Source organism: Culex pipiens, chromosome 2 (genome assembly GCF_016801865.2).
Source record: "Culex pipiens pallens isolate TS chromosome 2, TS_CPP_V2, whole genome shotgun sequence".
In the NCBI taxonomy this organism is placed as follows: domain Eukaryota; kingdom Metazoa; phylum Arthropoda; class Insecta; order Diptera; family Culicidae; genus Culex; species Culex pipiens.
Window position 1 is genome coordinate 142,336,304 of NC_068938.1, and position 12,244 is coordinate 142,348,547.

The window sequence follows — 12,244 nt, forward strand, 5'->3', positions numbered from 1 at the left end:
AACATCGAGTGGCAGTTGCAGAATCAGAAGGGACAGCAGAAATTTCCCCCGGTCAACGACGTGGAGAGGTTGCCGAAATGGCTCGGGCCGTCGCAGGAACGGGACGGATTGTCGCTGCAGGCCATCAAGGAAGAACGTTAGGGACCGATGTGGTCAAGCTGCTGATCTTCACCCGGAAGGCTCCGGTTAACGGCATCAAGAAGGGGTCTCCGTGTTGATCGAGAAACAGTTCCCTGTGGGTCAAGTTGGTTGTGGTTGCGATAAAGTTTATGGTTTTTGATACTGGACATGAAATTTAACATTTCGGCAGTTGTGACCACAATCCGGAGTGGCCGGAGGCCCCGCGGATGTTCCAAAGGGGGGACATTTGCTGAACCAAAAGAGTTGGGGCAATATGGGTATCAAACTTTATGGTTTTTGATGGTGGACATGAAATTTCGGCAGTAGTGGCCACAATCTGGAGGCACCGGGGATGTTCCGATGGGGGGACATTTGCCGAACCATAAGAGTTGAGGCAATATGGGTATCAAACTTTATGGTTTTTGATGGTGGACATGAAATTTGAAATTTCGGCAGTAGTGGCCACAATCCGGAGGCCCCGGGGATGTTCCGGTGGGGGACATTTGCCGAACCATAAGAGTTAGGGCAATATGGGTATCAATCTTTATGGTTTTTGATACTGGGCATGCATCTGACCATTATCTGAACTTAAGCAGTTAAAATAAATCGCTCATTTTAGGCAGGAAGTAATAAATAAATTACTGCGATTGCCTTTTTATTGTGCCACGGCGAAAATCTGTTTCTGAAAATGTAGAATAACTATTTCGTATTCAATTAGAGACCTTGAAAGGGCAGTTTTAATGTTTGCTGTTGAAATTTACTTTGCTGCCGCCAATTGCTAGCAAAAGCCTTGCAAAAACATTTCCGCATCTTGATAATCTTGATTTCCGCATCTTGATAACTTTCGAGATTTCACCTTGATTTCTATTGCAGCTCCATTTGCAATTTCCGTCCCCTTAGTTCGATAGGACGTTGATATTATGTCTTAAAACTATTCACAAAAGAGTTGTCTTGTGTAATTATAAGGGAATCATGGGGAAATTTGGACCGGACATTCTAATCGAAAATTTCAACAATCATCTTGCAAAGTTCTTTGTCATACTGGTCATGTGTAACATAACCACCTGCACCTTTTTTGGTCATAGGGATGGCCCCCACAAAGTTTGAGCCAAATAAAAAAAATACAAACATTAAAAATGGTCGGAATCGGACAATGTCGTAGAGAATGGCTCATGGGTGGTTAATGTCATCCTCACATTAATATAGTTTTTTTAGTATAATAAAATAAATGTCCGAACTTCAAATGTTCTCTAAATATTAATATCTGTCTATCAATAGGGTTGTCAGATCTTTAATCTTTTGGGAAAGATTGATTTTGCAGTTTTTTTCTCATTGAGGTGAGGAAGGTAACAAAGTATTATTTAGCATTTTAAAAATGTTTTTTTCAGGTATTCATTGACAGTAGAAGCAATTAATCTTATTATCTATTTTTACAGAAATGATTTAGAAAGATTATATTTCAATTTAGTAAAACGGTATAGCGAAATACATATTCATAAAACAAATCAAACGTCTTCAAAAATACCAAGCCGTTATCAGCAGCTGATAAATCGGCCTTTCGACGGCTCATCACAGTCAGTTGAAATAAATTAAAAACCCACTCGCGGCGACACCTTCCGGAGGCATAATTACAAAAGTATACGCTAATTACAAGCTGGGCGTCTTTTAACGGCACCGATATATTATGCCAGGACCACAACTGTGGTGAGGTACAACCTCAGGAGCCCAGTAAAAATCTAGCTGCAACCAGTATTTTTACTTTTTTACTCGTGGCACTGCACAAACAGACTAAATTTATGGAGAAAATAATGCATCTCAAGTGAGGACTTTGATCAAAACTACACACATATCTTCTCATGTCTCCAGATTTAATGATTTTCTAGAATGTCCACAATTGAATGATTCATTGGAAATCCAACTTATAAGCACAGTAGATTTTTTTTTTGTTTGAAATAAAAACGACTTCAAAAAAGTTTTTAAGAGTGTAACTTCAACCAATTCAAATTTTCTTGCAACGAGTGTGCTTCAATTCCGAATCTTCCAGGGGAGGAGTCGCTGAATATATTAACTCTCTAACCTAGGCAGCATCAGCACTTGGTGACTAAGCGTGTCAAATTGGTAGTAAGTTGTTGCCCTCCGCTAGTTTGGCATTATTTATAGTCAACGTGCGGACACGCACCCGCTAATTACTTGGATGCGTTTTCTCCGCTAGGGGCTTAACTAAAGTTAGAAGGGTAACTTCAGCTAAGTTTTGAACAAAATTTTAAACTTTTACTATTTTTAATGTTTTTGAGGTTAGATATATTTCTTAAGAAAATGATTCAATTAAGCGATTCAGACTACAGTACTAAACTTAAAAGTACGACAACTCTTGCATTCCTTAATAAGAAAAAAACTCACCAACTGCAAGCAAAGGAATTTATTGTTCCGTGTGTTTTTATGAGATTCTTGGCTTTGGCTTGTCATTCTTTGTGTGGTTTTAGAGTGCGCTGCAGTTGTTACTACGTAGCTGTGCGAATCGTAAATACATACAAAACGACACGCCGTTGACATGATTCGAGGGTTGGGGGTGGATGAACGAAGTGACGACCTGCGTCCCCTGATTCCCGACGCTCCATGCCGTTAATCAACTTCAAAATTATTTTCTCATCCGTCATCATTGTCATTATTGTGCGAAAAGAGAAGAAATAAACTGGTTGCAAAAATTGGCACAGGCAAAAAGATATTCAAAATTTGAAATATGATTTTTTGGGAGATTTTTTGTTAAAAATGTCACAATACGTTGAATTTAAACTGTTAAATATTTATTCAAACATTCCAACACTGTTTAAATTATGAATAAATGCACAATTTGTACCTGTGCGTCGAGTTGAGTGAATTGAGGGATGTGTTTTTCAAGAAAAAAGTAACACAAAAGACCGTCCTGTTCGGTGATGCGTACAATAAAAATGCAAAGTGCATTAACAGGTTTTTTTTGTTAATCGTTTTAGATTGTATTGCACTGATTCGATTAATGTATTTTTGACGTTTTTGATGAATTTGACGCGCAGAATATTTTGAGAAACTCGTGTGGCTGATAATTTGTTCACATAAGATTTAAGCCTGTACATTGATTAAAACAATTTCCCCTTCACGATAATGCAAAAAATCAAGAAAAAAGAGCGCCACCATCGCAGCGAAGCTTCAAAAATGCTTCACCAGACGATGATCCCAGCTTATTGTCACACGAGTTCGCGAGTTTCGGTTAAAAAAATTGCATGAACGCTCCAATGCGCCATATAAAAAGCACAGGACGGACCGTTTTTCGTCGTTTTATATGTTTTCCACTCCCACACTCCCACTAACTCACACACAGGAGCACACCTGTGAAGGGGTGGAGGGCATACCGTCAAACCCCTTCCCCTTAAAGTGGGTGGGGGTGGGTGCTGGAAAAGCGTTTCCCTTTCGCTGATGGTGCATCTGTTCACCTTCCCAAGCCAACAAAAAAAATCATGTGTCACTGTATGTGTGAGCATTTCATATTTAAAAAAAACTAACTTAATCCACCTATGTGGTTGATGCCCTCCTCACTTTTTATCAAAAATGGGTAATATTAGTGGTTTAAACACATATTTCAGCTATTTTTTTAGATCCAGAAAAATAAGCACACAGATATAACTTAAGTGGTCATAACTCGAGGCAGGGTTGCCAGATAATCAATGTTGTGGACTCGTTGGAAAGGTCTCTCGATTACCTAACCAACGATGGGTCGGATGGTGGATCCGGACATCGTTTGCATACATTTAATTGAGATCCGGCTTCAAAAAAGTACATAAATATCACTTAAGTGGTCATAACTCGAGACAGGGTTGCCAGATCTTCAATGTTGTGGTTTCGTTGGAAAGGTCTTTCAATTACCTAACTTACGATGGGTCGGTTGATGGATCCGGACATCGTTTGCATACATTTAATTGAGATCCGGCTTCAAAAAAGTACATAAATATCACTTAAGTGGTCATAACTCGAGACAGGGTTGCCAGATCTTCAATGTTGTGGACTCGTTGGAAAGGTCTCTTGATTACCTAACCAACGATGGGTCGGATGGTGGATCCGGACATCGTTTGCATACATTTAAGTGAGATCCGGCTTCAAAAAAGTACATAAATATCACTTAAGTGGTCATAACTCGAGACAGGGTTGCCAGATCTTCAATGTTGTGGACTCATTGGAAAGGTCTCTCGATTACCTAACCAACGATGGGTCGGGTGATGGATCCGGACATCGTTTGCATACATTTAATTGAGATCCGGCTTCAAAAAAGTACATAAATATCACTTAAGTGGTCATAACTCGAGACAGGGTTGCCAGATCTTCAATGTTGTGGACTTGTTGGAAAGGTCTTTCGATAACCTAACCAACGATGGGTTGGATGATGGATCCGGACATCGTTTACATGCATATAAATGAGATCCGGATATATGTGAAAACACATTTTTATACATAACTTTTGAACTAGTTATCGAAACTTCAAACAATTCAATAGCGATGTATGGGACCCTATACCAAGTCGATTGCAACTGGTTTGGTCAAAATCGGTTCAGCCACTGCTGAGAAAACTTAGTGAGAATTTTGGTCACATACATACATACACACACATACACACACACAGACATTTGTTCAGTTTTCGATTCTGAGTCGATATGTATACATGAAGGCGGGTCTTCGAGCTTTTAATAAAAAGTTCATTTTTAGAGCAGGATTATAGCCTTACCTCAGTGAGGAAGGCAAAACCAGTGGAAATTCACCGTTTTCGGAGTTTCAGCGAACGGATAAGGTTCAGGGATAAACAGGGTGAAGGGAAACTCCGGATGTCATGTCGCAGAAATTCATTTTTTTCTACTCGAAATACATACGTATCTGTATGGGTGTGTGACACTGGATGCCAGTCGGGTGCAGGCACTTTAGTCTGAAATTCGCGTTAAATTATAATTATGTCCGAAATCATCAAAGGATGCGACTGGCAATTTCCGGAACAATCCGGAGTTGGTTTTTTGTTCCAATCTGGCATGGGTATCGATCGAGGGTGGATGGTGAGAAGCAAAAATTGCAATCATGATTTTATTGTAGAACACGCGTAATAAGATTGCACAGCATGCAGAAGAAATAATTTAATATAAACCATAAGATATTTGTTATTGTTATTAATTCATTTATTTCTGGCAGATTTAAACTTCTTGGTCGTCCTTGTCGTGCATGTTGGGCCAAAGCCCAAAGTTGTTGTCACTTTTCATATGAAAGAAGTTTCAATCTTGTTGTGCTATCTTGACACACCCTGAAAATTGCTGTAAATGCGACAGATGGCCAAAAGAAGTTCATATCAAAACACGTTTGACACACGTACATGCCCGAGTACCATAATCATTTTTATTCATACTCGGGACTCCGGCAATCAAATTCAACCAAACTTTGAGTTAATGCACAACCAAACTAAACGTGTTTGTTATTGTTTACAATAATATAAAACAGATTTTTCTCGGAACGTCAAAAAGCAACGTGCGACAAGACAGCACGACAATGTTAATGGGTAATTCTCCGCCAACTCACACAGCAGTTGCCCCGACCCCTCTTCGATTTGCGTGAAACTTTGTCCTAAGGGGTAACTTTTGTCCCTGATCACGAATCCGAGGTCCGTTTTTTGATATCTCGTGACGGAGGGGCGGTACGACCCCTTCCATTTTTGCACATGCGAAAAAAGAGGTGTTTTTCAATAATTTGCAGCCTGAAACGGTGATGAGATAGAAATTTGGTGTCAAAGGGACTTTTATGTAAAATTAGACGCCCGATTTGATGGCGTAATCAGAATTCCGAAAAAACGTATTTTTCATCGAAAAAAACACTAAAAAAGTTTTAAAAATTCTCCCATTTTCCGTTACTCGACTGTAAAAAATTTTGGAACATGTCATTTTATGGGAAATTTAATGTACTTTTCGAATCTACATTGTCCCAGAAGGGTCATTTTTTCATTTAGAACAAAATTTTTCATTTTAAAATTTCGTGTTTTTTCTAACTTTGCAGGGTTATTTTTTAGAGTGTAACAATGTTCTACAAAGTTGTAGAGCAGACAATTACAAAAATTTTGATATATATACATAAGGGGTTTGCTTATAAACATCACAAGTTATCGCGATTTTACGAAAAAAAGTTTTAAAAAAGTTGGTCGTCATCGATCATGGCCGTTCATGGTCACCCGCGACAGACACGGACGACGAAACAAAGAGAAACGCAAAAAGTAACTTTTTCTAATTTTACATAAAAGTCCCTTTGATGCCAAATTTCTATCTCATCACCGTTTCAGGCTGCAAATTATTGAAAAACACCTCTTTTTTCGCATGTTCAAAAATGGAAGGGGTCGTACCGCCCCTCCGTCACGAGATATCAAAAAACGGACCTCGGATTCGTGATCAGGGACAAAAGTTACCCCTTAGGACAAAGTTTCACGCAAATCGAAGAGGGGTCGGGGCAACTTTTCCCGATTTCGTGTGAGTTGGTAGAGAATTACCCTAATGTATGTTTGAACTCAAATTTTAAAAATGGCCTAAAATTGGTCAACAAGTTCTTTGCACAACTAATCAGACGGGTATTTGTTTTAATTTGCCCATTCGTGGCTCTAGCCAAGCTAGGGTGGTTCTAACTTCGTCTTTTCAATAACACCATTTTAGTACACAAAAAAGCCCAACTATGAGAACGGTGTGTAAAAAACACACAAAAAATCGTTTTAAATAGTGCGTCCAATCCGGGAATTCCCGGGATTTTCCAGAATCCCGGGATTTTTTTATATTTTGTTTTGGGAATTCCAGAAATAGGAGATAATTTGCAAATTGGACGTATTAAAACCATCTCTCTAACCAGTTAAATATACGAGAGTTTCATTTAATAAGATTTTATGATTATTTGAAAAAAAAAACTAGAAGGCATTTTATCATAAACTTTGATTTTTAGGACCACTTTGACTTTACCACTTTAATGGACTGTTTCAAAAATACGTGTTGAATTATTTGACCTATTTCGGGCCATTTGATTTTTTTAGTTTTATATGAAATTATTTTTAACAATATAGAAGGAATTCAAATGCTCAATAAACTCAAGAAAATTCGAAGATTTGCGAGATGATGAGAGGATTCAAGTTTTTTTGAGAATCAAGAGATTAATTTTAAGATTAAGGATGTTTTATAAATTCAATCGATCCAAGAGCATTAAGAATTTTAAAAGATTCTGAAGAATCAATAGATTTGAGGGATTCAAGTGATTCAAGAAAAACAAAGATTCAGGAAATTCCAGACAATTAAAGTTTTTAGTAATTCAAGAAATTTAAAAAATCAATAGGTTAATAAATTTCAAGAAATTTTAAAAATGCTGGCGATTTTTAAAAAATATCAAAGAATTTAAAAAGTTCAAGAAATAATAGAAATTAAAGAAATTCAACAACATTACACCGATAGAAAAATTATGGTAATATTAATCAGAAAATGGTAAAAGATTTTGTGGCAAAAAAAATGTGTTATATTACATCAGAAAAGAAAAAAGAAATTTCATCCGTTTTCTGGTGAATATTAATCATGTTCACATTTTTACACATTTTGTAGATAATATTACTCAAAAAAGAGGTAATATTCAACCTACCAAATTTTCAACATTCCAGAATTCAACTTTTTTTGCTGTGTTCCTAAAAATAATTAGAATATTCTTAGAACTAATTTGATTCGGATGATTCAAAACATTTAAAAGATTAAAAGAATCAGAAAAGGCAAAAAAACGAAAAAGATGAAACAAATGGAAAACTAAAAATATTTGAACTCAACATTCAAAAGTTTGAGAAATTCAAGAAAGATTCAAAGATTCAAAGATTCAAAGATTCAAAGATTCAAAGATTCAAAGATTCAAAGATTCAAAGATTCAAAGATTCAAAGATTCAAAGAAGGTAAGATATCCAAAAAATGGTGATATAATTTCGTCTTGAGTTTGCTAAAAGTTTGCCACGAAAAAAAGGCAAAGTTTTTAAAGCTTTTAAGTGAAATGTGGCCATATTTTTGTTAATCGAAAGAAATCATCGATCAGACTGAAAATAACCCTATCGGTTTTGATTTTTCATTATCATGATATTTCTAGTTATAAATTAATGCTTTTCACAATTTCAAAGAGGTTCGAACGTTTGGCGTTTGGCATTAAGATATTCAAAAGATTTGACACATTTAGTATATTTCAAAATATTCAAAAATTTAAACAGATTTATAAGATTCTTTTATTTTATCAAATCTGACCTGATGATATTAAATCTAATTTGATTCTAAGAAGATACTGCAAAACAACCCGAAGCTGTAAAAAGCTGCAAACCATTGACGCTAAGCCCCAACAAAAGTTTCGTTGACTACCGGTCGTCGTCGTCGTCGCGGTTGAAGCCATCGAGGCTAACAAAACCAGTATAATTAAGACTCCCCAAAAGACCGTCCAGCAATCTCAGTTTAGCCACATGAACTTCAAGGAACAGAGGAGTCACAAAGAACGTGAAGTGACGAAGAAACAAAACACAGAAAAAGGAACGTTGATCCCAAACAAATGCATTATTGGCATTTTTTTGGTTTTCAGGGGAGCTTAAACAAAAGACAAATTTTAGAAATAACATTAAATTTGGGTATTTTTTAAATTACTTAATGACAACAATCAACAAAAAACAAAACAACTATTTGCCACTTTCCAAGTCAACCAGAAATTTATCGAGTTTAGGAACCACTGCAGACATTTCACACACGTTTCAATGTTGTTTATTGCGAAACTGGCTTCTAGTGCAAAGCTGCTTGGCTGGAATGCATCCGTAACTTTTTCATGACTTTTTTGTTCGTTGCTTACTGCGAATTTATACGATGACTTGGTGCATTTGATTTATTCATAATGTTCATAATATCTAATTTAATCTGGTGTTGACATTTAGAATAAAAAAAGAGTTGTAAATTATTCCGTAACAATACAATATAATGGAAAAAAGGTCTTTTCCATAAAATAGTGCAACAAATTCTTAAAGAATCATGCCTTTACATTTTCCACCCCCAACCTTAAATTTAATGTAGAATCACCACGAGGAAACGTAAAACATGTTGGGGTAGGGTCAAAGAGGAAAGCCGAAATTCAATGCATCCCCCTTCTAAAGTTTGCCATGTCTTTTGGCTCACAACTACCAGCAACACTTCTAATACAACCACAAAATGTAAGAGTGGTAAATGTGATGCTTTTGATCTTATAACTTCATTTATAAAAATGAAATGTAAAAAAAAGTATTGTTGTTTTTTTTTATTTAATCCTAGAAAATCTTTAAAAAAAATAAAGAACCCGAAAAAAGTTGTGTTAAAGTAGATAAAAAAGGCATGGAGAAGAAAAGCCCGAGCGAACACGCCAAAAATAACAATCATCACTGATGACGGCACACACACTGTTGCATGAGTGTTGGTGGAGCAAGGTGAGAGAGGAAAAAAGAGATGAAAAACTGACTCTCTTTTCCGGTAGTGAGGGAGGGGATGCACAGCGTCACTCAGTGAAATTGAGTTGTCGAATGAGTGGGGTCAAGGTTCGAGGGATACACACTTAGATTTTTTTTTACCGAATTCAGTAGTTAAAAAATCGGTAATGTTTAGATCGGTAAACCATCTGTCAAAGTGAATTAAATTATACCGAAAAGCGGTAGTAAGATGAACAAAAATCAACTTTTTTACCGAATTTCGGTAAGATTTTTCCAAATTCGGTAGTTTTCAGTTTACCGAACTATTGAGCAGTTTAAAAATCGGTATGATTATCGAATTGGATAGAAAACTGTAAGTGTACAGCAGTTTCTAGAGCACTTAATAGCTTAAAATTGGAAAAACGATGCATTTTTTTTTGTGCTGTGTTTGTAGTAGTAACAAGGCTAAAACAGCTGTCCGAATTCACCCCGTGTATCTCAGACATTTGATTAAGCACATGGGTGGAATAAGAAAGAAATATAAAGCTAAGCCACAGACTTAGATTTTTTTACCGAATTCGGTAAAGTTTACCGAATTTTTTAACTACTGAACAGTTCGGTAAACTGAAGATGACCGAAATTCGGTAATAAAGTTCATCATTTTTCATCGTACAACCGAAGTTCGGTAAAATGATATATATAGCATGGCTGATGTACTCGAAAAAAAGAAGTCTTCACCAAATTTTCACGTCAAATGTTTATATTTTTATCAAAATTAGGATCTCTAACCCAGAATATTGTGTGTCCGTCCATCCCGGAAATTCCTAGAACAAAATATCAGGGATTTTTTGAAAACCGGGAGTTCCCGAATCTTGGGACTTATTTTATTTTATCTCAGTTTTCAGACTGATGTAACGAATTTAACTAGCTGCCTGTGTGGATCAATCGGACCGCGCATTGGACTCACAATCCAGAGGTCGCCGGTTCGAATCCCGGGGCGGACGCAAAAAATTCTAAGTGTAAATATAGGTATTCGGTGCTCTCTCCCCGTGCCCATACCTTCACACTTAGGAGACCCGGGAGGCGGAGTCTTGTCGCAAAAAGAACGATACACGCCTGTGGATCCGTTGACGAAACCGCAAGGTTTAAGAGGGCCTCATTATAAGGTGTTACGTCGATTCCGTTCCGTTAAAATCATTTTTATATATTTTGGTTAAAACAGGACCAGAATTAAATAATTAGAACTCCGATTTATTGCTCTAAAATAACATATTTTTATTCCGCTTGTATTCCTGATTTTCCTCAGTTGCGGTAGTGACTTAATGATAACTCGTAAAATATTTTTAAGATAAAACATCAAATTCAAAACTTACATAAAGTTTAATGTTGACTGGATGGCTTTTATTCGATGCCGTTTTTCATTTTGACATTTCCAATTACATTTTTTAAACTTTTTAAGCCATGTTATAAAAAGATAAGTAAAAAATATATTTATAGGAGACTCATTAAAAATCCAAAGCACAACAAAGAACATAAAAAATCTACCGTCTTCAGATTTGGTCATAGTTATGAAAATGCTGAAATTTGTATGACCCATCTGACACAACCAGTCAATTGAATTTTAAAATAATTGTTTTATTATTTTCATTTTTTACAGTAAAAAACTATTGGAGAAGAAAACAACATTGAAACCTTGTAAGTATTATTATTGTTATTTAATTGTTATCTAGTTTTGATGATCGTGATGCCTTATGAAATTTATTCCTGGGTTCAACTGACTCCATTTTCGCATAAATGGCTTATATCTAGAGTTTTTTTAAAGGTCATATAAACTATTGTGTTTCATATGTTTATAGGAGCTAATTTAAAAAAAAAATAAATGAATTAACAATATCAACCAACATATCATCGAATACACTTTTATGAATGTTTACAAATTTACTTTCGGTCAGCTGTTTTTCTGGCGCGATCCAACGATCGCCGCATCACACGCTGTCTACAAGTTCATAACATTGCGTGCCAAAAAACACTGATCTTGGACAACATACTCGGTTGAACTTGCAAGAACTTGGCTGCATTTTGCGCATATATTTATAGATTTTATTTCCTCTCCTTTCCTCCTCAAAACAGTATTTCTTTTCATTTTTTTACGCGCGATTTGCTTACTCTTCTTCTGGTCACTTCGACTGGCAGGCATTTTTACACTCTTTCTTGAGATTTTATATTCCACCCACAGCTTCGCGCACACGCACTCACACTCCCAACGTAAACAGTGTCGTTTATTTTGATTCTTATTTTTGTTTGTGTTTATAATTTGCATGCGACTGCTCGCGAGCGCCGGCGGCCGACCTCTCCGCGCGAGTTCAGCGTGAACCTGTGCGACTCTTTGGGACTATATCTCTTCGAAATGTGTGTTAAATTTCGCTTTTAATGCTTGTTAATTTAAACGGACCCCATAAATAGTGTACTTTAGTGCAGGAATTGCTTAATTAAGTTGTTATCCGATTTTAAAATGTGAGGTCATCTTTTATTAATTATCTGATTTTTTACTTAAATAAGGTCAACTATCGCAACCTCTACCGAGGCTTACAAAACTACTTCGTGATTATTCTCAATTGCTTGAATCTTTTTGTTATTACCTTCTCCCCCGGTTCAGTT

General features: G+C 36.3%; 1 protein-coding gene across 5 annotated transcripts in view; it reads left to right on the forward strand.

The window, feature by feature from the left end:
* The window catches only part of LOC120417976 (zinc finger protein 768-like), a 92,828-nt gene that overhangs the window by 40,560 nt on the left and 40,024 nt on the right, over positions 1–12,244 (forward strand). For 4 of the 5 annotated variants that reach the window (XM_052709116.1, XM_052709115.1, XM_052709113.1 and 1 more), the window contains exon 2: positions 11,244–11,281. The exons of the other annotated variant lie outside the window; for it this stretch is intronic. The gene's annotated coding sequence lies outside the window, so the exon portion shown is untranslated. The remainder of the gene's footprint in view (positions 1–11,243; positions 11,282–12,244) is intronic. 5 annotated transcript variants of the gene reach the window in all.